Here is a 26467-nt window from a genome sequence, read left to right as displayed (position 1 = left end):
AATATGAAGAATGAGTATCTTTATTTCAGTGTTATGAACAAATATCTGTTTAGCTTTTGGAACTATTATGGTATGTGATGGCGTTGTTAACCAATTTGCAGTAGAAAATCACTCATTTCCTGAAAAATTATACTTCATTAAGTACTGGCTACCAAGGATCGTGCTACTGGATGATATTAAAATTTCAAAATAAACTGCAAGGTTATCATTTGCTAATATGTTTTCAGGAACGAAACCACGTCCAGGATGGCCAAAACAAGGAGCGATTAGATTTGAGAAACTATCTCTTCAGTATATACCAACAGATCCACCAGTTCTCAGAGGTCTAGACTTCAGTATAGAACCTGGACACAAGGTAAGTTGAAGTCTCATGAGAAAAACACTGTAACAGTATTCAGCTATTTGGAAGAATAGTTAAGAACACTGAGTGGCCAATATTTATTAATCTGCATTTAAAGAGTGTCACCACTCAGTGTAACAACTGGTAATATTGCATACACCATTCTACATTTCAGTAGTCATATAAGGCTGATATTTTCCTAAAGACAATGGCATTGTGGTCCAACAAACTGAGACTGTTACTTTTATTTATTTATTTTTATCCATCTTTCAGCATTAATACGTAATAGATCTCGTCAGAAGAATTACAGCTGTTTTGACATTATGTTTTACATAACAAAATAATACATGGTAAAAATATAGCAGTGTTGTACCCTATTAACTTATAGCTGCCTCTACACCCATATCTATACATGACTGTAAGCCTTAATTTATCAATAAATTAGGTCATCTTTACAACTATTCTTAAATTCTTCTATACTATAAAAGGTATTTTCCTTCATCAACACTTTGGTTTTAGTTTTGAAAATATCCAGTGAAACCAAATGAGCTTGTATGGGTGAAGTGTTGAATAATTTTATGCTTATGTATTCATAGATAGATTGGCTATTCGTAAGCCTGGTTGTGGGTATATCAACCATATTTGTTTGTCGAGTATTGTGTTGATGAACAGATTTCCTTATGGTGCAGTGGTTTAAGTTTTCTTTTATGTTTAATAGGCAACAATATATGTAAAGAGGTGGGACTGTGAGAACTTTTAAGTCTTTAAAATAAGGTCTGCATGAGGTCTTGTTGTCAGTGATTCCATAAAGAGATCTAATTGCTTTTTTCTGCCAAGTGAAAATTTTTTTGGCTCCTGGGGAGTTACCCCATAAAAGAATGCCGTATTATAGATGGCACTGAAAGAAAATGTAGTATGAATGAAGTAATAAGTCTTGTGTAATACAAGTGTGTAGTTTGGCTAATAGATAGATAACTCATGATAACTTTCGACATACATAATCTGTATGTATGTACCACGTTAATTTCGAGTCAACGTGTATTCCTAGTAGTTTAACAGATGATAACTCAGTCTTACTGTTTGATAGACTGAAGATTAACTTGACAGTCTTTTCATGGTTCATACTTAACTCATTAGCTTTAAACCAGATATTAGACATTTTGAGATTTTCTTCACTTTCCTCCTTCAGTTGGTTTATATACTTTCCTGAATTAGCTAATGTCATGTCATCAGCACAGAGGTTAGATTTACAGGGTAAGTTACTTGGAAAGTCATTCACAAATAATATAAATAGTAAAGGGCTAAGCACTGAGCCCTGAGGAACAGCTCGTTTTATAGTTAGAGTCTGTGACCTTTGGCCATTATGTTTTCTATTGATGAGGTATGGTTCAATTAGTGAGAGTTCCAAGTGTTTGATTCCATAGCAACACAGTTTATCTAATAATAATTTGTGGTTAACTGAGTCAAAAGCCTTACTCAGGTCAATGAAAATTACTTCAGCAGATAATTCTGACTTGAATGAGCTTAGTACAAAAGAGATATGGTTTTCAACTGCTTTGACTGTTGATAAGTTTGACCTAAATCCATACTGAGAATCATTTAATATATTATTGGCTGATAGGTGATGCGTATTTGCTGCATTATGCAATATTCTATTATTTGTGAGAGAATAGGCACAAGTGAATTTGGTCTATAATTATTGATATAGGACTTGTCACTATTTTTGTAAAATTGTATGACAACTGTCTTTTTGTGGCATTCTGGAAACTGTCCACTAGAGAACATCTAGTTTATCAGTATGCAAAGAGGATATCTGCAATTTTTTTAATTACATAGTTTGACAGGCCACAAACATCTTCAGATCTGGAGTATCCTAATATAGAGGTTGCTTTAATTATATACTTGTACTTCTCTCCATTTACAAGCTGACACTATGTTTGTAATGTTTTGTTGAAAACTGCCAGATGTGCAGTGAGAAATAGGTGTATTGTAGAACTGGAATTCTGGTTGCCCTGAGATGAGGTGCTAAGTTTGGCAGAGTTGACAAAAAAGTGATGGAAATCATCATCAGTGATGTTAGTAGCATTTGTGTTGTCTTTATAGTTCATACCCATACCTAGCTCCGCTTTTATTACTTTCCATGCAGCCTTATATTTATTGTGTGATTTTTTAATGAAATCACCATTTGCCTTACATTTGGCTATTTTAAATTCAGATCTGTATTTTCTTTTCAGGTTTTTGTAAGTTTCTTTATCTAATGCTTCCTTTTTGACCTTATCATGGCAAGTAATTACCAATAGTTCAGACTTTGTAATTGAGGTGAGAATCACTTCTGTAAAGTTGAGTGGCTAGGTTCCCTGAGTATTTTTGTTTTGTTTTGTTTTGTTTTTAAACCAGTGGACAGCATGTATGGAAGATTTCAGAAATGATTTTGAGGAATGTGCTGAAGGCTTCATCAGCATTTCTGGAGGAATGTATGACATAATTCCAATCTATAGACTTAAGTCCCTCTCTATATTTGCTAATATTTCTATCTGTAAATCGTCTCACCCACTGAGTTTGTTCCTGGCCTTCTTTTGCTTTTATAGTAATTAGTTTCACCCATATACCTCCATGGTCTGATAGGTAATCAACATTAAAGAAGCCTTGCTGAAAATCACATGTGTATACATTTGTTATCAGACTGTCAAGACCGGAGAAATGCCTCGTAGGACTTTCATTAGCACAAAAGAGATAATAGGATGTTAACATATTTACTAAATTAACATTTCTGGGTGTCATTTTCCTAATTTATATGTTTAGATCCGCAGAAATTAATATTTTGTATTTAGTATACTTCTGTATACTGATTGCAAGTTTTTCTAAACATTCTATAAATTGTTCTGTATACTACGTATAATCAAAGCAGCTCCTTCAAAAACATCTTTAATACATAAGTCATTAACCTCAAGAACAGAAAATTTTAAGTCTAGTTCATTGCTAACATATGGATGAACCCCCATAAGATTCACTGGTTCTGCAGTAGTATGTAGCTGTAGTCTATAGGAAAGTAGTATCACATGAAAGTTGTGAACAAATCAATGAGAATTTGCAGAAAATAAATGTGTGGTGTAATGACTGGCAGTTATCTCTCAATATTAGTAAGTGTAATCGACTGCATATAACAAGGCCAAAATCCCCATTAATGTATGAGTACAAAATAAATGATCAGTCTTTGGAAGCGGTAACATCCGTCAAGTATCTGGGTGTGACTATTCAAAATGATCTCAAATGGAATGATCAGATTACACAAGTAATGGGTAATGCGAACTCTAGGTTGCGGTTTATTGGTAGAATCCTGAAGCGATGCAGTCCTTCGACAAAGGAAATATCTTATAATACGTTAGTTCGTCCAGCCTTAGAGTATTTTTCATCTGTATGGGATCCTTACCAGTGGGGTCTGATTCAACAGATTGAGAAGGTCCAAAGAAGAGCGTCAAGATTCATGACTGGTACATTTAGCTATCGCGAGAGCATTACGAATCTCATAGAAAGTTTGAAGTGGGACACACTTGCAGGTAGATGACACGCTAAACAGAAGGGTCTGCTCACTAAATTCCGAAATCCAATCTTCACCAAGGAGGTAGAGCATATATTATTACCACCGACTTTCAAATCACTTAATGATTATTATTCAAAGATAAGCGAAATAAGAGCTCGTACTGAGGCGTTCAGACAGTCGTTTTTCCCTCGCGCGATCCGTGAGTGGAACAGAGGGTGGGGAAATATGACTTAGGCACGAATTGAGGCCTCCGCCACACACCGCTTGGTGGCTAGCGGAGTATATATGTAGATGTAATTTGAAACCTGATGGTACATACAGTTTTATATCTTCTTCCTTTAACCAATGTTCGTTTACACATAAAATCATTCTTTCGTTACTTTTTAATAGTATACCAAGCTCATCAGCTTTATTTTTCAGAGACCTGACATGTAAGTGCTTAAATAAGATACAATGTTTGCCACAGGAGGGGAGGAGTACAGTTTTATGGATCAATGGAGAACATTTAATTGTTTTTCCAGCACTGGAATCTCTGTTAGGTGGTGGTTGGAATTCCTTGGAATAATCCATAAAAAAATCTCCATTTCTCTTTGGTAATTTTTTGGGTCTGCTTTTGCTTGAAACACGGTTGGAAGTTTGTTTCACTTCACTGTCAACAAGTTTTATAAGAACATGTTTTCCCAAATCCAACTAATGAGTTATTTGTAATATTAAAAAATAAGAAAAGGCAACTGCTCATACGTAGCTGATTGACATATAGTGCATGGATATATATGACAGCACAGAGACTTAACTAATTTTCAAACTTCACAGATACACTAAAATGCACTCACACTGATATAAAGCTTTTCATCTGTGGATTATTTCTGTAACTGAGCCCAGCTGTATTCAAGCAATGGTCTCCCCCTACAATTTTCACCCCCTCTCTCCAGATTTCCCTCGGTTACCAAACTAACTGTTCCTTTATGCCTCAGGATGTGTCCTATCAACCAATTTCTTGTTTTAGTCAGGTTCTATCATAAATTTCTTTTTTCCCTAAATCTGGTTCAGTACCTCCTCATTAGTTATTTGATCTACCCACCTAATCATCAGCAGTCTTTTGTAGCACCAAATTTCATAAGCTTTTATTTTATCACTGTCTGAATTGTTTATTGTCCTCATTTCACTTCTGTACAACGCTACATTTCAGACATATGTCTTCTGAAAAGAGTTCATACCACTTAAATTTATATCCATTATTAACAATTTTCTGTAATTTATAAATGCTTTCCTTGCTATTACCAATCTGCATTATATATCCTTTATACTTTGACTATAACTGGTACCCCAATAACAAAACTCATATAATCTTTTAGTGCCTTATTTCTTAACCAGATTTCCACAGCACTGTCTGATTTAATTTAATTACCCTTGTTTTACTTTTGTTGATGTTCATTTTATAACATCTTTTTAGGGCACTATTCATTCAATTTAATTGTTATTCCAAGTCCTTTGCCACCTCTGAGAAAACTGCAATGTCACTGATAAACTTCCAAGTTTTTATCCCACCTGAATTTTAATTCCCTTTGCAAGTTTCTCTCTGGTTTTCTGTACTGATAACCCAATGTACAAGATGATTAACACAGAGGAGAGGTTACAATTGTGTCTCACTCCTTTCACAACTGCAGTTTCCTGTCATACTGATCTCTTATACAACATGAACTACAGATGCGCAAGACAACATATTATAATTGTGGGTTCATACAGACCTCCATGTGCAAGTAAAGATATTTTTCTAGCCAATCTTTATAAACTGCTTGTAGAGTCAAATGGTAAATGCTCTGGGAAAAATGGCTAGGTGAATATAGTAATAATTGGCAACATGAGTACTGACACTCTACCCAATAATTCCACCACAAAAAGATTACAGCACTTATTAGACGGATTTAATTTAAATTTACTGATTAAGGAACCAGCTAGAGAGGTAGGTGGCACAAGAACCTGCCTGGATAATATTATCACTAAGATGGATATGTTTATTTGTGAGACAACTGCCCTCCAACTTGCTATCTTTGACCATCATGCTGTGGAATTTCAATGTCTGTATAATATAAATACTGCACCAAGTAAAATGAGAAGACACACAACAAAAAGAACAAAGCGTGATGAAAATATCAAAAAACTCAACCATGTGTTAGGATGTGCAGCATGGACTGAAAGAAGAAACTGTTGCATGTATGAAAATTTTCCTGGTGACTTCTTCTATTATTTTTGACATCACATGCTCAATAAAAACCATGGCAGAAAAAAATAATCACAATATGCAGAAAAGTTCCTAGATAGATTGTGAAGTTGTACAAGCAAGGAAAACGTTAACACTGCTCCAATGCAAAATATTAGAAAACTATGAAAATGTTAAGCTGAAAGAAGCTTTCAATAGATAACATGAATATTATAAAGACCTACTAGCAAACACAAGAAGCGAACATGTAGCTCACACATTAAATAATGGAAGCAATACTGTTGCTAGCATTTTGAATGTTATAAATACCTTCTGAATGGAGTTCAGAATGACCTCATTATAAGCACAGTGGTACTGTAATAGAATGCCAACAGAATTTTGCAAACATCTTTAATGAATATTTCTTTTCTGTTGGTAAATCTATCAATGATAAGTTCAGTAACCATAAATGTATATGCCACCCCAATAGGTAGTAATAAAATAAAGAGCATATTAAAGGCATCACAAAATTCTAAGTCTGTGGGATGTGACGAGCTAAATATGGACTTCCTAAAATCCTGCATTGGCAACGTATCTTGACTCTTTTTCATTGTCGTTAATAACATCTTCACAGCAAGAAGTTTTTCTGGCCTACTGAAAATAGCCCTGGTAACCCCAGTTTTCAACAAAGGTAATATACAACAGAACTGTCACATTTTAAAATAAATATAATCTAATCTTTGAAAATCACAATACTTTCATTTAAAACAAATCAACTGTGACAAATGCCACATAGTTTATTGCTGAGGTAAGAACTGCCTTTGAGAACAAGGAATACACTATAAGTATATTCCTTGATCTTGGAAAAGGCATTTAACCATTTCAGTATAACAGTACATCTAGAGAAGTTATGGCACTTAGGCATCAGAGATATTTTTCATGATCTAATAGAATCTTATCTAAGAGAAAGCAGCTTGTGCAATTAAGAATTGTGAGTGGCACACACAGATCTAGCAACACTGATACAGTATAATCTTTTCTAGATTTATGTAAGTGAAATGAAATATTAAACAATGGAAACTCAAGATTGGAATATCAATAATATAAGGAAAAGCATAGATTGCTACTCACTGTAAAGATGACACATTGAGCCGCTGACAGGCACAACAAAAAGACTGTTACAATTTAGCTTTTGGCCAAAGCCTTCTTCAGAAAAGAAAACACACACACACATTCATTCACACAAGCAAGCACACCACATGCATAAATGATCACTATCTCAGGAGCTTGGACTGGCTCCCCAAATTCAAAGATAATTCTGTACATTGATGATACATCTATTGTGTGCAAGCATAAATTATAAATATAATGCAGCTTGTATTATAAATTAAATAATTGAGTTCCTCAAGGAAAATCATTTTAGTGCTAGCACCAAGGAAATAACAGTCACCAAGGAAATAACAGTGATTCATTTTAACCCCACTCAATTTTACATTTTCGCTCTCTGTCAAACAATTTGCCTAAAAATATATTTGCAATAAATGTGCTTCGCAAATACTGCAATGATACCCTTGCACTGTGGACTGCTTATCGTTCATTGCTGTCATCCAGTACAAATTATGGAATAGAAGTATGAGGTGACAAAATTGAAGCAAACCTTTACAGACTTTTAAATATACAGAAGAAAGTTGTAAGAATGATTTTTGGTGCAAAACCAGGAGACTCATACCATGATCTAATGCTGAAAGATGGGATATTAGCTGTTATAAATATGTATAATTTTAAATCGTTATAGTTGATTTTTTTGCCCATGGATCATATTCCATAATGATATTGGACATGTCATGTTGCCAGTATTATTCAAAGTAAACAAGTTTGTTTGAAATTTTGTCAGTGATACATATTAACAATTTTTTATATAATGATAGCAGATAATCAATAGCAATCCCAGTTTTAAGGAACATATCATGGCATGAGTCTCATGATTTTACACCAAAACTTATTCTTCAAGCTTTCTTCTGTAACTTCAAAAGTTTGTAAAGGTTTGCTTGAGTTGTGTCAGCCCATACTTTTATTCCGTAATTTATACTGGATGACAACAACGCATGATAAGCAGACCATAGTACATGAGTACCATCCCATGTTTGCAATGATGATATATCCTAATAAAAAAAGCACTCCATCTTCAGGCCACAAGTGGCTCATCAGGACCATCCAACCGCTGTAACATCCTCGCTTGAGGATGCGGATAGGAGGGCGTGTGGTTAGCACACTGCTCTGCCGGTCGTTATGATGGTGTTCTTTGACCGGAGCGCTACTATTTGGTCAAGTAGCTTCTCACTTGGCATCACGAGACTAAGTGCACCCCAAAAAATGGCAACAGTGCATGGTGGCTGGATGGTCACCCATCCAAGTGCCGACCACGCCCGACAGCACTTAACTTCAGTGATCTCACAGGAACCAGTTATTCACTGCGGCAAGGCAAGGCAAGAGTCATCATAATCATAAATATTCCTACACACTATTGCAGGAAGTTGTTTAAGCATATTATTGCCATATTGGTGAAAATACTAAAATGCATTTATATAAAGTGAAAACTAGTGTTTTAGGTCATGTATGTTTATATGTACTGCATAAAGTTGGGACAATTATACATAGTGAAAACTCATTTAAATCATATTTGCAAGAATTACACTTAGTCCATATGTTCTTTTCCATACTTGCAGCACAACACTTGTTTCCCTTTCCTTCTTTCAGTAAATTTGTTTCCGCATGCAAAAGGAAGTGTTTTACTCCATTTACAACTTTATATTCACATTTGTCTACAAATTTAAATGCAAGTACTGCTTCACCTTATACCACCAACATCCAGAGATGATATGTTCCTTCAGTGTTCTTTTAAAGGTGCTCAGTTAAATCAATCACATTGGCCTGAACACTTAAACAAAATGTAAATATTATTACCTGCACAAACACAACACAGAAGCAATAACCAGTCTATCTCATAAGCCATAGAACTGCATCATATGAAAGAAACCCACTTTATACAGGATTGAAGCTAGCCAATACATTATTGAGGTCAGTCACATCTCTCACCACCGCAAAATTTAAAGCCAGAATATTTTCGCCCAGTTTTTGTTCAGACATTTATTAAATAACTAAACTAAAATACAAGTCACTAAGGTGAAAAGCTCTGTACCTTCATAACAAGCCCCACCTATAAGTAAAATACATGTAAACCTGTCTTGTTACATCATTGTTCATAACAAGAAAAAATAGGGACATATGTATATTTACTTGTTACAAACTGATGAATTCAGAAAAGTTGTTCTTGTGTCATCCGATGTTCAATAAAGTTATTATTATTATTATTATATTATAATAGTAATTATTATTATTGTCATCTGTAACATACATCTAGAATTCGTAAACAATGGAAGATTGCTAGTTGGATTCTTTTGTGAAACTTTTGATCTGTTGACTATTTACTTAAGATGCCAGAGAATTATGGCTCAGGATGATTTGTAGGGCTGTGGTTCAGATTGTGTCTAGATGACAGACAGCAGATGACAGCTGCCACCTCTGTCTAGGATAACATGAATTGTGAGGTTATGTTGGGTTTGTGTTTGGATCATTACTACTCTTGATCTTTATAAAGGACATTACATGGTGTACATGTCAGAAAAGACATCATAGTTCATTTTGGTCATAGACCACGCCACTCTTATGATGAATGCTTTATGTAGCTGTGAATTGGAGAACAGTGCTTCCCTAGCTTTGCAGAGCTTCTAGAGTGGATAACTTCAAATTGTCTGACATTCAACATAAAAAAGACACACGCATTCAGTTACACTAAACCAAAAAAAGAGGTGAAGTTGTGGATATAAAAATTGCTTGTGCTACTTTGATTCACTTGTGACATATCACATCATCTTTTGGGATAAGCAGTTATAAACAAATACAGCTTTCAACTCACACAAAAAGAGTCATCATAATCATAAATATTCCTACACACTATTGCAGGAAGCTGTTTAAGCAAGCATTATGCTAAGCTAATTACTTATTTTTAATGATATGCTTCATTGTTAAGAATTACTCCATTTATGACATGAACAGTGCAGACCATTATCATGAAACAAGAAGTAATCATAATTTATATGTAGAAGTAAAATATCTCAATGTGGTATAGGAATGCATTATAGTTCACCTTATTAAATTTAAACAACAGCTTGAACTCTATCTTTTGAATAAAACTTTTAATTTTGATCAGTGAATAAATTTAAGTGTACCCACATAAGTATAGTACTCGAAAATCATATTGCACTATTCATATTGCTGTTCCACACGTTACTGTACACTGAGCTAAACTTTATCTTTTCTTGGTTCAGTATACAGTATGTGCCATAAATACAACTGTTATTAATTGGCATTAACTCACTTGATAGAGGACATACAATTCTCTGAAACATGTAGTGGGAAGTATTATATATTAAATATGACTGGTTACAAAATTTCTATTTTCAGTTGACATTCTCAATGGTCACAAGCATACTTAACTTAAAATGTTTGCATTTAAAAATAAATTTCAGTTTTCAACTCCACCACATTACCAACAAGCACTTAATATTCCATATTAATGTATGATCTGTGAAGTCTTTGTAGACATTGTTTGTGGTCCTAGTATTATTTTCACACTTTGACTTTTTTTTTTTTAGAAAAGAGAAATGTGCTCTCAGCTTTTTACATAATGTATGTACGTATTATAAAATAGTTGTCAAAATTACAAGTATTTGAAAATATTTCAGCAGGATGCTGAAGAACTAATACCAAATATAATTCTGATTACACTGCTCTGTATTCTGCAAATATTAATATTTGTGTAATTTGAATTACTGGTATCCAAAAAATTATTCTTAACCCATTAGTGAGTTAAAATGTGAAGAATAAATCAATTCCTTCACTTTTAAATCACCTGTTGCACACTAAAAATGCGGCTGAAGTAAAGTGCTTCATTAACTTTAGGATGTGGGTTTTCGAGTTAAAGACTATGATCCATGTGCAGTCCTAAGAACTTGATGCTATTTACTTCTTGCATCTCATTGAAAAGGCTATTTTTCAGTTTGTGGAATTCTGTGAAAAAATCTGTATTATATGTATTGTGCCTAGTTGAAATTTTCGTTATATACATTTTTCTTAGCTTAAAATTGTTATGATATACAAGTGGTCATTTAACATTAACGACTGAGAAAGTGAACAGAGTTCATATTAGTTAAAATATAACATAAAAAAATGCTAACTTCAATTTCAGGTTGGCATTGTTGGTAGAACTGGAGCCGGAAAATCATCTCTCATTGCTGCACTATTTCGACTGGCCAAACTTGAAGGAGCTATTTATATTGATGATGTTAACACACAGTCTATGGGTTTACATGATCTCAGGAAACGCATTTCAATCATCCCTCAGGAACCAGTTCTGTTTTCAGCAACTCTTCGCTATAACTTGGATCCTTTTGAAGAGTTCAAAGATCACCAACTATGGAGTGCTCTTGAAGAGGTTGTACAGTCTTCTAAAACATATTCTGTCCTTTTGTTATTTATTGCCATTAAGTTGCAGTGATGTTTAATCTGTCTGTGGCAATATGAAATGTGTGATCTGTTGTTTCCGTACATTCATAATCTGTTACAACAATAATAATAAAACATCAGTTTGCTCATTACAAAGTTAAACTACATTTTAAAATTAAACTAAGTGCTAATACCAGAAAGTATTTAATCTTTGGTTTTCTTCTATAACTGATATTGCATAATAATTTTGTTGATACCAACCCATGACTTTTGAATGTCATTCTGTAGCCTGTGAAATTCATCTTCTGTTCCTGTTCCAAATTATTAATCTAGGTCAAGGAACTTAGGACAAAAAAGAGGCTTTAGTTGGAAATATCTAGCACAATGGTGAAAATAATTTTAACCATTTTATTTGCAGAAGATCAGAAGATTGTTAAATGTTTTGGACCTTTTCTAAAAACAACAAATCCCTCAAAATGTGACCCAGTTCTGTGTCAGATGCTGATGCGACTAGCTGGTTTTGTTACATTGATAGCGAGGCAGCCTTGCCCAAGATGCACCGGCTGGTGATAGTGAGTGCCCAGCAGCTCGGAGGCTGGAGCTGGCCACAGGTGAGGCTTTCTGGTGGCTGGGCCACTGTGAGACAGCAGAGGCACCCAGGTGCAAATACCAGACTTGCATCTGGCTTGCAGCAGCCTGATGTGAGTAATGGCCTCACGACAGAAGTTAACATTATGATGATAAATGACTCACCAATCCAACCGATGAACCAATGACCAACCTGACCAGATAGGCAGTATTTATACACATGAGAGCAAATATGTTGTGTATCTGTGGCTGCTAAAATCACGTTTGCCACATACCAAAGTGCCATTTGTTATAGTAAGCATCAGGTCACCTACTGAGAGGCAGATGGTGACATTGTGGCACAATGTTAGGTTTATACATTGCTCCAGGTGGCGCCCTTCTAGGCATCGAGCCCGTCTAACTAGACCTATGCCTTTATAGCATAAATAGTGTGACATATACAGAATTCAACAAAAATATGTTGCTTTCCTGAACATTTCTAAATAGCACCAAATAAATCAGATTTAATCCTAGCTTACCCGAAACTATATTTTAAGTAGCAACTTTTATTCGAATCTTTTCACAAAGTAAAATATAAAGCTACTTGTTTCAAACATGTAAAGAAATTCTTTGAAGGACAAAATGTAATCTTCGATGCATGCCCTATTGTGGGAATCTCTGGAGGGAAGAAGATGTTCATTTTGAAGAACACTATTGGCAAAGTTTATAGAACCAGCGTTTGAAGCTGATTGCAGAATGATCCTGCTGCCGCCAACATATATTTTGCATAGGGACCATGAAGATAAGATACGAGTAAGTAGGGCTCATACAGAGGCATATAGAGTGGAACAGGAAAGGAAATGACTATTTGTGGTTCATGGTACCTTCCACCATGCACCGTATGGTGACTTGCAGAGTATGTATGTAGATGTAGATGTTGAAGTAACAGAATGTGGCTTTTATAAATATCCTGAAACATAGAACTTGAAGTTGTACAACATTACTTCTCACAGAATCCAACTTAATTTGTGGAACACACTAAAATCTCACTAACACGTAACTTTAGTAAACCTAAAAAAAAAAATTAATTTCTCAAGCTTGTGTAGATCATGTATCAGCAAACTTAATGTGATAGATCAGATATCTATTCATTCGGAACAAAATTTCATGCTATAGAATGTATGACAGAGTAATTTCTCCTGTGAAATATGAAATGCATACAGTAGCATAAAAAACTAAAATCTGGCGTTTTTTGTGATAGCTTGAATACATGTAGAAAATTGGCACAAACTTTGAGATATTCTATTAACACATGGTTAAAGTTATTAAAATGATATCCAACTCCCTGTCAATTATTTCCAAGCATCGCCTTTAGTTTCTTGGGCATACCCTAGATGTTAAATTTTGTTGTCCACAATGATCTGTTCTCTCAGAGTGTAAGAAAATGTATCTGGTGACATGTTCACATCAAAGTTAGTTGTTACACACCTTCTTTGTTATATCTCACTCTTGTGCAACATGAGTTGCTGAGTAACTGCTAACACTGTTAATAAACATTCAGGATACCATCAAAGGAGCTTACTCTAGCTTGTAGTAGAAATGATAACACTGTCAATTTTTCCAGGTAAATTGTTTCCTTTACTTTCTGATTGTTCAACTTTATTAGTGTTTGATCTTTAATTACTTTAGATGAATTCAGTATTGATTTTTACAACTTTATTCATTGCTGTCTTCATCTAATATCCGCCCTGTTTCATTGGCATAACCACCACTCTGAGTTTCATATGACGGATGCATTCTAAATATGTTTTAGTCTTTTTTACTAACTTACACCAATAGCACACACAACAAAAGTATTTCATCAACAAGCTCTGTAATGTCTTAGTGACAGTAGATATTATAACAAAAACAGAAATTCTATGATGTACTGCTAGACCTAAGTCTGTAATTTCCAATGGCATACTGGTTGCCTTGTGTGTTCATAAGAATCACATTAGCTTCTTACCAGGTACCCAGCATTTCCGTTTTCTAGGAGTATGAACTGAACGGGCCACCTAGGAAATGCGCCAGTCTTATACTCCTTTAGAAGCACATGAGATCTTGCGTCTACTGACATTCTTCTTACTGCAGCTAAGCTTTTCAAGCAAAATTATTATATGAGCCATAACATAATCCATTATTTCTAAGTATTGGTAAAATATTATTAATATATTCCATGACTACACACCATAACTATATAAAGGCAGTTAATAATTATTTTGCCAAATTTACCTATTCTCAAGTGTGGATTACTTTTGTTGGGAGAAAGGGGAGGGTGAGAAATAGGGAAAAATATTTAAAATGTACAACTGCTGGAGAGTGATGAATATGAATGAAGATAGAAGTAAAGGTGAACTGATAAATATGGTACATTTGCACTTATTGTGCTTTGTTTCAGGTTTCTGTCCTTATTTTTGCTGAGATATGAATTACATGATAGTTAATAAAATTAGTGATTCAATATCTTTCTAATAATGTATGTGACCCTTATACTGTTTAGTTGTACTATTTGATAGTGATTTAATTGATACCTTTATCTTATCTTGAATATTGTTCGCATTTATGTATTTCTATTTTTACATAAACTACTTTCTTTCAAATATTTAGGTAGAGCTCAAGGATGCTTTTGACTCTTTGGAATTTCGGGTGTATGAAGGAGGCAGTAACCTCAGTGTGGGACAGCGACAATTGATATGCCTTGCTCGGGCAATTCTGAGAAATAACAGAGTTCTTGTTCTTGATGAGGCTACAGCAAATGTTGATCCACAGTAAGTTGTTATGATTTTTTTCTTAAAAGCATCACTTTATATTTGACTTTAGAGATCAGATTTGCTTGGTGTAACTACTTGAAAATATATACATGTGAAATACATGTACCCATCAAGTGGTGGTAGCTTAGTAGACACATAGATAATCTAATATTGTTTCACACAGTTAAAAAAAAAGGAAATTAATAGAATGTGGAAAGATCTGAATTCACATTCAGAACAACTAAGTACATAAACTGCAGACACATAACCTAAGATGTCAAAAATAACCTATCAATTTGACCTTCTGTTTGAGATGAAAGGGAGATTAGAACATGTGACTCTTTAGGTGCTCCTGCTGTATTTACTGACAGAACAATCCATGGGTATACTGAAAATTCTTGGTGTCCAACAAGCAATCAAGGGGACAACAGTTTAATCCTGCATCCGGCCATCCTGATTAAGGTTTTCTTTAATTTCCCTAAATCGCTCCAGGCAAATGCCAGGATGGTTCCTTTGAAAGGGCATGGCCGACTTCCTTTCCCATCCTTCCCTAATCCGATGAGACTGATAACTTCGCTGTTTGGTCTCTTCCCCCAAACAACCCAACCCATTCCATTTCTTTGGAGTGGTATGCCATACATGACCTGCAGCAAACCTGCTGGGCTGATGGTGATGTTTGCGGCAGTGGTAGCAGAGGCGCTATCAACAGCTTAGCTTGTTGTCTTTGCTGAATACTTCATCTTTTTCCTTAATCCTATTGAGGTGGTACCAATTCATGCTGAGACTATAGCCACAGTCATAGATTATCAGTTGTCATAATGTTTTGATCCATTTATAAAATCCTGGTGCCCATATTTTGGACAAATAGTGCTCTGCAGCTTACGACTTGTTTGGGTGTAGTAAATGGGGGTTGCTGCAGGTGTTCTTCAAATGCCTGCTCTGTTTGCCCAGTACTACTAAAAGTGCAAAGGTCCCAGGCTGAGACCCCTCCTTTCCATATCAGGACTTAAATGTTTTCTGACATATGTAAACCTGAGGATGTGTTTTGAAAACACAAATCAGTCATATTCCTGTTAAGGTCATATACAGCTGAAAGCAGTTTATTTCAGAAACATACAATTTATATTTTCTGTGCTTGCAGTACATAAACCAGTAACTGTTTTGAAATGTACTACACAAATTAATGTTTTAAACATTGTTTTTCTCAGAAAGTGACTTTCAAGTGTTGTGTGTTATTTTAAAAGTACAAAAATTCAGATAGAGTTCAGACATCAATAATTTTGTAGCTTTTGTGTTACAATGCAATTAAAACATGAAATATTTTATTAAGAACTCAGTACAGCAAGTTTTATGATTCAAAGTTTTTTGCAAATACTTCGCCTTCTATGCTTTCTGATGAACTATAAATACTCAAAAGGTAATCGCTTCCTGTAAATAAGCAGTTTCCAGATTTGTAGGATATTATACTAAGTTGTGTCTCATAAATATTCTGTAATAATTCAGATTGCTTTTCAGCCTCTTACAAATGTTGTGACAATTATAAGACTAAATGTAGTTGTTACCTTGGCTTTGTTAAGGAAACTTCATTTTTTTGCTATCTATTGAAGTACAAACAGGAAATTATGATGCTGTAAGTATAAATGTCAAAGATAGTTTTCTTTAGTTATGTAAGTTATATATTTCATATTCAACCAACTGAGTGTGGAAAATGTTAGTAAAGAATCCAATTCACAGTAATAGGTAGTGTTTGATACCTGACCAGATTCTTTATTGAAAAAACCAATACCCAACCTAAAATGTTATAACACACCCCTAAAATTCCATATGTATTCCATCATAGATGGATTCTATCAACTTTCTTCACGTATAAGTTAGAATTTCATTGTTTTATAATACAACCATGTTTGTCCCAATATTTACAATGTTTAAATTTCTTCAAGAGTTTATATTTACAAGTGTGTAAATAATTACACATATCAGCATCAAAGCATTAAAATAATCATATCAAAGCATTTAAATTGGTAAAGAAATATTAAAAGATTTGGGCCTGTGCAAGCAGTGTTCCTGAGGCTCCTCTTGAATGACATAATATAACCTTTCCTCAGCTTTATCAGTTTGTCCTGCTCTTGGAATCTTGATCCATTTTGGTTATGGAAGTCCTTCTTCATCCTCTTCATGCTAGCTTCCATGGTTTCAGCAGTCCTTTCCTGTATGAATTAATTGTCCAAACATGCTGTTTTGTCCTATGACAGTAAATGTTTTCTCTGCAACATAATCCAGATTGCCCCATTTTCTTATTTAAAAATGTAGTCTCCCCATTACTGAAAGGACACATGCACAGAAACAAAAAGATAAAATGCTGGAACAGAGAGCATACACCCTGGGACAACTGGGAAATTTGGGAAAACCTGGGAGTTTTTTCACCCAGGAGAAATCCAAGAGAAACCCAGGAATTGTTTAGACTTTTTTTTCATTAGTTAAGTCTTCAGTTAATTTTTTGTAATTTTGACTGGTAAGAACAGAAACCATAAATGAAGGAATAACACCAAAATAAAACTATGGTTGCAAAGAAAATACACCTTTTACAACAGCAAAAAACCAGTGCACAAACAAACATCTGCTGACAGCATGCAGTACTTGGTAACAACAAACAGATTTTGATGCATCTTTCTCATGGGCCTTTTTCGATGAACTGGTTATATATCTGACAGATCGTAGGAAATTATTGTGCATGATGGTTTGAGAATCATTACTTTCAAAGTAAATTTCCTTTTACACAAGATGAATTATGTTATACATGAGAATGTGAGATGATTTTCTTAAATCATAGAGAATTAGATTCTCATTCAAAACTTAACACTGACGACTAGCCACTCAAAAAATTTTGAGCCGTTATATATTTTAGAGGCACATTTGTGTTTGCTATATCTTAAAGGGTAATATGCCCTAAAAACACAAAGTTTCAAGGTTACTTTATCGTATGTATTTTAGTTCTTTCACAGATTACAAATTATGCAGTAATGATGGCAAAAATATAATTACCCTACAAAAAAAAGTGTGAAGTGGGTTCTTGAGCAATAACACAGGTTTTTCAATGGAAAAGTTGAAGTGCTCGACAGAACATGTACTCAGCCAGGTAACCCACAGCAGTGAAATTTATTCATTGGGCTTGTCAGAAGTATTCAGTTGCTGTAATTTTAGCTGTTTTCTAAGGACCCAGCATAATCACACTCTCAGGGAGGAGGAGTGGGGGAGGGGGGGGGGGCGTGGCAACAAAAAAATTTTAACAACCAATATTACACGGGATAGGCTAGCTTTTCCTGCAGCTATGCTGTATATATGTTAATTTAAACGATTAACTTTTTCTATTTGTGCGTTCATGCTACTTAACACTGACATTGCTATTGGCTGACTACAACATGTGTCCTAAAGTATGAATATCTGCTATCATTGGCTATGATTGGCTGAGAAGAGTGCATTGCAGTCTCCATTTCAGTGCTTCGGAAGCTACTGTTCTATATTTGGTGGAATTCCTGTTTATTGTTTTGTAATGTGAAACCCCCCCATGAACCATGGACGTTGCCGTTGGTGGGGAGGCTTGGATGCCTCAGTGATACAGATAGCCGTACCGTAGATGCAACCACAGCGGAGGGGTATCTGTTGAGAGGCTAGACAAACGTGTGGTTCCTGAAGAGGGGCAGCAGCCTTTTCAGTAGTTGCAGGGGCAACATTCTGGATGATTGACTGATCTGGCCTTGTAACAATAACCAAAACGGCCTTGCTGTGCTGGTACTGTGAACGGCTGAAAGCAAGGGGAAACTACAGCCATAATTTTTCCCGAGGACATGCAGCTTTACTGTATGATTAAATAATGTTGGCGTCGTCTTGGGTGAAATATTCCGGAGGTAAAATAGCAGGAGAAACAAGACTTTTGGTCAGGTGAATACAGGGCCTACTACAGTAGTACAAGTTTATATGCCAACTAGTTCTGCATATGGTGAAGAAGTTGATGTAATGTATGATGAGATAAAAGAAATTATTCAGGTAGTGAAGGGAGACAAAAATTTAATAGTCATGGGTGACTGGAATTCGACAGTAGTAAAAGGAAGAGAATGAAACGTAGTAGGTGACTATGGACTGGGGCTAAGAAATGAAAGAGGAAGCTGCCTGGTAGAATTTTGCACAGAGCATAACTTAATCATAGCTAACACTTGGTCCAAGAATCATGAAAGAAGGTTGTATACATGAAAGAACCCTGGAGATACTAAAAGGTTTCAGATAGATTATATAATGGTAAGACAGAAGAAATTTAGCAACCAGGTATTAAATTGTAAGACATTTCCAGGGGCAGATGTGGACTCTGACCACAATCTATTGGTTATGAACTGTAGATTAAAACTGAAGAAACTGCAAAAAGGTGGGAATTTAAGGAGATGGGACCTGGATAAACTGAAAGAACCAGAGGTTGTACAGAGTTTCAGGGAGAGCATAAGGGAACAATTGACAGGAATGGGGAAAAGAAATACAGTAGAAGAAGAATGGGTAGCTTTGAGGGATGAAGTAGTGAAGGTAGCAGAGGATCAAGTAGGTAAAAAGACGAGGGCTAGTAGAAATCCTTGGGTAACAGAAGAAATATTGAATTTAATTGATGAAAAGAGAAAATATAAAAATGCAGGAAATGAAGCAGGCAAAAAGGTATACAAACATCTCAAAAATGAGATTGACAGGAAGTGCAAAATGGCTAAGCAGGGATGGCTAGAGGACAAATGTAAGGATGTAGAGGCTTATGTCACTAGGGGTAAGATAGATACAGCCTACAGGAAAATTAAAGAGACCTTTGGAGAAAAGAGAGCCACTTGTATGAATATCAAGAGCTCAGATGGAAACCCAGTTCTAAGCAAAGAGGGGAAAGCAGAAAGGTGGAACGAGTATATAGAGGGTCTATACAGGGGCGATGTTCTTGAGGACAATATTATGGAAATGGAAGAGGAGCTAGATGAAGATGAAATGGGAGATATGCAATTGTGTGAAGAGTTTGACAGACCACTGAAAGACCTGAGTCAAAACAAGGTCCATTAGAACTGCTGACAGCCTTTGGAGAGCCAGTCCTGACAAAACTCTACAATCTGGTGAGCAAGGTGTATGAGACAGGCGAAATTCGCTCAGCCTTCAAGAAGAATGTAATAATTCCAATACCGAAGAAAGCAGGTGTTGACAGATGTGAAAATTACCGAACTATCAGTTTAATAAGCCATAGCTGCAAAATACTAACGCGAATTCTTTACAGACAAATGGAAAAACTGGTAGAAGTTGACCTCAAGGAAGATCAGTTTGGATTCCACAGAAATGTTGGAACACGTGAGGCAATACTGACCGTACGACTTATCTTTTGACACTGTTGACTGGAACACTCTCTTTGGAATTCTGAAGGTGGCAGGGGTAAAATACAGGGAGCGAAGGGTATTTACAATTTGTACAGAAACCAGATGGCAGTTATAAGAGTCGAGGGGCATGAAAGGGAATTAGTGGTTGGGAAGGGAGTGAGACAGGGTTGTAGCCTCTCCCCGATGCTATTCAATCTGTATATTGAGCAAGCAGTACAGGAAATGAAAGAAGAGTTCGGAGTAGGTATTAAAATCCATGGAGAAGAAATGAAAACTTTGAGGTTTGCCGATGACATTGTAAGTCTGTCAGAGACAGCAAAGGACTTGGAAGAGCAGTTGAACGGAATGGACGGTTCCTTGAAAGGAGGGTATAAGATGAACATCAACAAAAGCAAAACAAGGATAATGGAATGTGGCCATCATCAAATGAGGTGTGGGCTCCTGTTTTCCTCCTGCTGGATGCAAGCTTCACTGTGGCAGATACTGGCAGTAACTCACCAGTAGTGCACATATCTCGTGTTGCTGGTTTGGCCCATTGGACCCTGAAGGCTGGCAGCAAGAGTGGGGCACGTCTGAAGCAATCCATTCTATTTATGTTGGTAGGGTGTTTAAGTATTTTGATGGCTTCTCTGATCTTGCCTTTTACCAAACTCATATTCTTGGCAAGTATGCAAGTTATGTTAAACTTTATTTCCTTGCTACAGTCTTCCTTGTGCTTGGCCACTGCAGTGTGGATTTGTTGTGTCGGCCCAGATGAGTGTAGTGCTTATGTTCCCATATGTGGTCCGCCAGTCACACAGCATTATGCTTCTCCACTCTGACACTCCATAGTGCTTGGAGCCATTTGAGCCATTTTTGTAAAGCACCTACCCTGTCCTAGCACACCCTGGATCTTGCGGTTGCTCTAGAAGACAGGCTGGACACCAGTCTGGTGAAAGTATTTTCTAATCTGGTCAGTGACATTTTTTGCAAATGGTAAGCATGGTGTTGGCTGCAGTTTGCTCATTTCTTGCTTATTTCACTTTCTTTTGTCCATTGCCATTGTCATTGCAACTAATGGTTGCAACCATTGGTAAGAATGTGGTACACAACCTTTTGAGCTCATGTTATGTTGTGAGCATCACTTAGGTGCCATGTGCAGGTACCCAAAGAATGGGTAACAGAGTTGTTTTGCATTGTTTGGTAGTGTGATTCGGCATGCAAATACCTGGCTATAGGTGTGGGCTCCCTATATACTATTGTGTTCTTGTGTGCCCCCATTGTCCTCCACACTTCCATGTCTAGGAATGGAAGTATACCATTCTTCACTACCTCAAGCATGAACTGTATCTTCCTGCACATTTTGTTCAAACATTTGTGAAACCTGTGTAGCTCCATTTCACCATGAGATCATATTGTCCACATTCCAGAACCAGTGTTGTAGGCATAAGGGAGCAGAACAAAATGCTGTTGCTTTGAACGCATCTACAAATATGTTGGTTACTAATGTGGATGGGGAGACCCCATTGCTATGCTGTCTGTCTGCTCAAGGCACATTCGTTCCCATTTGACATATGTTTAAGACAAACATAACTCAGTGAAGTCACATATAACTGGCAGAATTTGCTCTTGTAGGAAGTGAGAAGCTTCATCTACTGGCAAGTTTATGAATAGTGACTTCACATTGAAGCTGTCCATGATGTCCTTGGGTAAATTGTTTCTCTTTTTGTGTATTCTATAATGTGCAATGAGCTCTTTGCATAAGAGAGCGTTTTGTCTTAATTTGCAAGGTAGATGCTTGCCAAATTGTATGTGGACGAGTTGATGCCTTCTTTCTAGCCTCACCTTTTTTTGCTCACTTTCTTAACAAGAGATTGGTTTACAAGCAGGGAGTTCAGTAACCTCATTTGCAATATTTTCTGGACTCCTGTCAAACATAGTTTTATACAGAGAGAAACCTGTAGAAGAATATAGCAGACTTTTTATCACACCTTCAAAGTTTGCAACATTTTCAATACAAGATGGGTGTTTCCAACTACAGTAGCCTCAATACAGCCTCCGTAATTCCCTCGCATATCTTGTTTCTGGGTTACTGGATGGATTGTGTGTCAAAATTTGAGTATGTTTTATCCTTGTTCTTCTAATGAATAATTTCCACAGTTTAGAAATAAACTGTGGGCCATTATAAAAAAAGAAAAAAAAGAGGATAGACTGAAGTTTCTATGATTGTGTAATGTATTTATCCTCTATCCTTCACATTATAGGATGACTGGTAGGTTTCCTTACAGAGTAAAGTTTAACAGACTTGGAAAACTATGTGTCATCACTAAGGCGAAACTGTATCTGCTCTTGAAATTGGGAGTGGACCACAACTATAAACAGCAATAAGACTCATGTTTCTCTGCAATTATATTTTGCATATGTCTCAGACAAGTTTGGTCACTCATTTTAACACTATTGCATCTATCCCAAGTTGAAATTTGCTTCCTTATGTGCTTTGCCATGCTGTAAAAATAGGCATTCTCCCATAATTTTTGTAGAAACTCTTGGGCACCAAAATTACCAAAACTTTCAAGTGCACAATGTATAAGTTTTCCAATAAACTGCTCTGGCCAACATGGATTTCAACAGTCGGAATCTACATAAGTGCTTATGAAAATCATACCTACGTGAACTTAGCGAAATTTATCTACTTTGTCTTCCCCCTTCTTTTTTTACCAACTTTCAGTTGTTCTCACTTATGATATTATTATAAATAACTTTAGTGGTGTTCTCATCCTTTACCCCTTTAGCTTAAATTCCTTTTCATCTTCCATTTCAAATAATCCCTGACCTACCCACATGGTAATCATGAGAAAGCATCAGGTACTTTATTTTTGGAACCAGTTATATACTTTACTTCAACTTGAAGGTGAAAATTTACTAATGTATATGATTTACAAGTCCTAACAATGATTTCGTTTAACTAGAGGATAGCTGGTTGGAAAAACACACACACACACACACACACACACACACACACACACACACAAATATATTCATGATGACTAATAACTTGGAAACCAGTCCAGGATTTTCTCCAATGTGTTACACTGACATTTTTCCCTGAGTGCTGTTCAGTCTCCATTTTTTAATGTACTTACTTCTGCAGCACTTTACTCCTTTGTTTTTTTTTTTCTCACCAGTTGTCTTATAGTTATCAGGATTTTAATGAATGTACGCTGTGTCATTATACAATTATACTGTATGTATGGTTAAGAAATATCAACACACAATAGGAACAAAGTCTTTAGCATCTGTTGTAGCAATAATATGAAGCTCTGTTGTAGCAATAATATGAAGCATAATAAGCCAAAATATTGCCCACTATGAACTGTGAGGAATTTAATCCTTTCTTGCCAGTCTTTTCCTCTCTTATGAAAATTTCCTCATTCCTTCTCTTGTATCTTCTTCTGTCTTCAGTTAACAGACTTTGATTCTACTTCAAGGTGTTTGCTCCTGGAATCTGTTGATGTTTTTGATGCAGCTTGTGTGATCATTTCTATTATTTCCAATGTAGTACCAATCTCTTCTGTAGCCTTATTGACTCTTATACCTATTTGTAGCCATTCTCTACCCAACAGTGCATTGGAAAATATATTTGCTAAACTTGTTTTCTCTCATTCTCAAAAATGTTCATAGAATTTCAGTCTCCATATCTCCATTGTGTCTGTATTGTGTATGTAAGTATTCATTTCTAGTTGTGTCACATCTTAATTGTACTCCAAATATTTTACTCAAGAAATAAATAAACAGGTACTAGTAAACCAATTACATCTTATGTGATTTGGACTCTTTACAAAAAAATCTAATTTATAAGTGGGAGATGTTAGCAACACTAACATATGAGAGATAGAAACTTCCTGTGACATGTATGCATGGCCATTCTTTTTTGCATCTGAATTACATATTGATGTCAGATACTAATTTCCATTTGTTTCTTCATACTATGTTATCTACTAAAAGAAAGTTAGCAATAAAGAATTAAGGAGAAACACTGACATGAAATGATGTGAATTATTGATCTGTTATTTATCATCAGCCACCATCAGGTCTGGATTAGAGCTCTGGCATGCATTTTTAGTTTTCAGTTCTTATGAGGGTAAGTCTAAAGAAAATGCAGTTTCTAAAAAAGAAACTTTTTATAGGGGAAACATTACAAGTAACATCATTATTCTACATAATCATCCTCAGTCTCAATGCACTTGCTCCTCTCTTGAAATACTTCCTATTGATGTCTAGGAAAAAGGTTTGCACTATCATGCACCTCCATTTTTGTACTGTCTTCGTAACCTTCTCATCTTAAAACTTGAATTCCTACAGGTGCTCCTTTATTGCACCAAAAAGATTAAGAACATTTGGAGCTAGGACAGTGCGTTGAAGTAGGTGCTCTAGCAGCTCAAAATGATGATTTTGAGTACAGTGGTTTGTTGTCCCAGCTGCATAAGGATGTGCGTTATGCTGAAGCAAAATCTCAAGTTTTAAAAGCTTCTCTCTACTCTTCATTTTGATTTTGGCTTTCAGATATTGCAATAGTTCATAGTAGCTGTCACTGTGAACCTGTTTGACATTAATGATTGTAATGAATCAGCAGTGGACATTTCAAATCTCTAACCACTGTAATCATTAACCTTCTTGCATAACCCTGGCTTCAAACTTTTTTGTGGAGATGGATGTTTTCACACCATACTCTGACATGTATTCTGCAGTTTGTAGTGGTGGACTCATCTCCTATCTATGGTTACTATGTGTCTGACAAAGTCTTCACCTTCTTTCTTGAATATGATTTTGACATTTACATTCATTAATTCATTCATGCACATATTGTGTTCTGTAAATATCATCATGGAGGGATGTGGAACAAGACATATCATACATTAATGGCCACAAGACATATCATACACTAGCAACAAATTACGTCTGATGCTAATCTATTAAAAAATAATTATGATAATTACTTCTAGATCACTTTATACCTTATAAGTAGAGCAGCTGCATTGCAAAATAGCAGTAGTTGTCATCCTCCTGTACTGTTTTTACCTAATACTTTGAACAAAGCATCCACACACATCAGTACCAGCTGCTGTATACTTTTAAATTCAGGAACTATCGAATACGGATATTAGAGCTACAGAAAAACTATTTGCCAGTTCAAAGATTCATGGACAATAGCAAATGTTGACTTGTATAGTACAACAAGCTTCATGGACAATTTCAAATGCCAAACAATGGCTGAAGTTCAACTCATATGCAGTATCATCAATTGTAATAGAACGATAATTACAAATATTTCGTCAACTGCCCCAATATCTCTGTCCATTTCTTAATTCAATTCAATTCAGTCCAGTCTCTTTATTCATCCATTAACAATAGACATTGTATGGATGTAGTCAATTACAATATATTTCTTATATTTAATTTGTTACAAAAACTTCAATAATAATTATAAATGCTTCATATCAGTATATATAAATAATATTACTTTGCCATATATTAAAAACAAAGATTCCAAGACTTACCAAGCGGGAAAGCGCCGGCAGACAGGCACATGAACAAAACACACAAACACACACACAGAATTACTAGCTTTCGCAACCGATGGTTGCTTCTTCAGGAAGGAGAGGGAAAGACGAAAGGATGTGGGTTTTAAGGGAGAGGGTAAGGAGTCATTCCAATCCCGGGAGCGGATAGACTTCCCTTAGGGGAAAAAAAGGACAGATGTACACTCGCACACACACACACACACACACACACACACACACACATATATCCATCCGCACATACACAGACACAAGCAGACATATTTAAAGGCAAAGAGTAACAAAGAGTAAGGGCCCTTACTCTTTGCCTTTAAATATGTCTGCTTGTGTCTGTGTATGTGCGGATGGATATATGTGTGTGTGTGTGTGTGTGTGCGAGTGTACATCTGTCCTTTTTTTCCCCTAAGGGAAGTCTTTCCGCTCCCGGGATTGGAATGACTCCTTACCCTCTCCCTTAAAACCCACATCCTTTCGTCTTTCCCTCTCCTTCCTGAAGAAGCAACCATCGGTTGCGAAAGCTAGT

The 26467-nt window shown here is 35.8% G+C and overlaps 1 pseudogene; it reads left to right on the top strand.

Annotated features, from left to right (window-relative positions):
- Positions 1 to 26467, top strand: part of LOC126335580 (ATP-binding cassette sub-family C member 4-like) — a 361394-nt pseudogene that overhangs the window by 310401 nt on the left and 24526 nt on the right.

The sequence above is a fragment of the Schistocerca gregaria genome, chromosome 2 (assembly GCF_023897955.1).
Source record: "Schistocerca gregaria isolate iqSchGreg1 chromosome 2, iqSchGreg1.2, whole genome shotgun sequence".
Taxonomy (NCBI): domain Eukaryota; kingdom Metazoa; phylum Arthropoda; class Insecta; order Orthoptera; family Acrididae; genus Schistocerca; species Schistocerca gregaria.
This window is presented reverse-complemented; position numbering and strand designations above follow the sequence as displayed.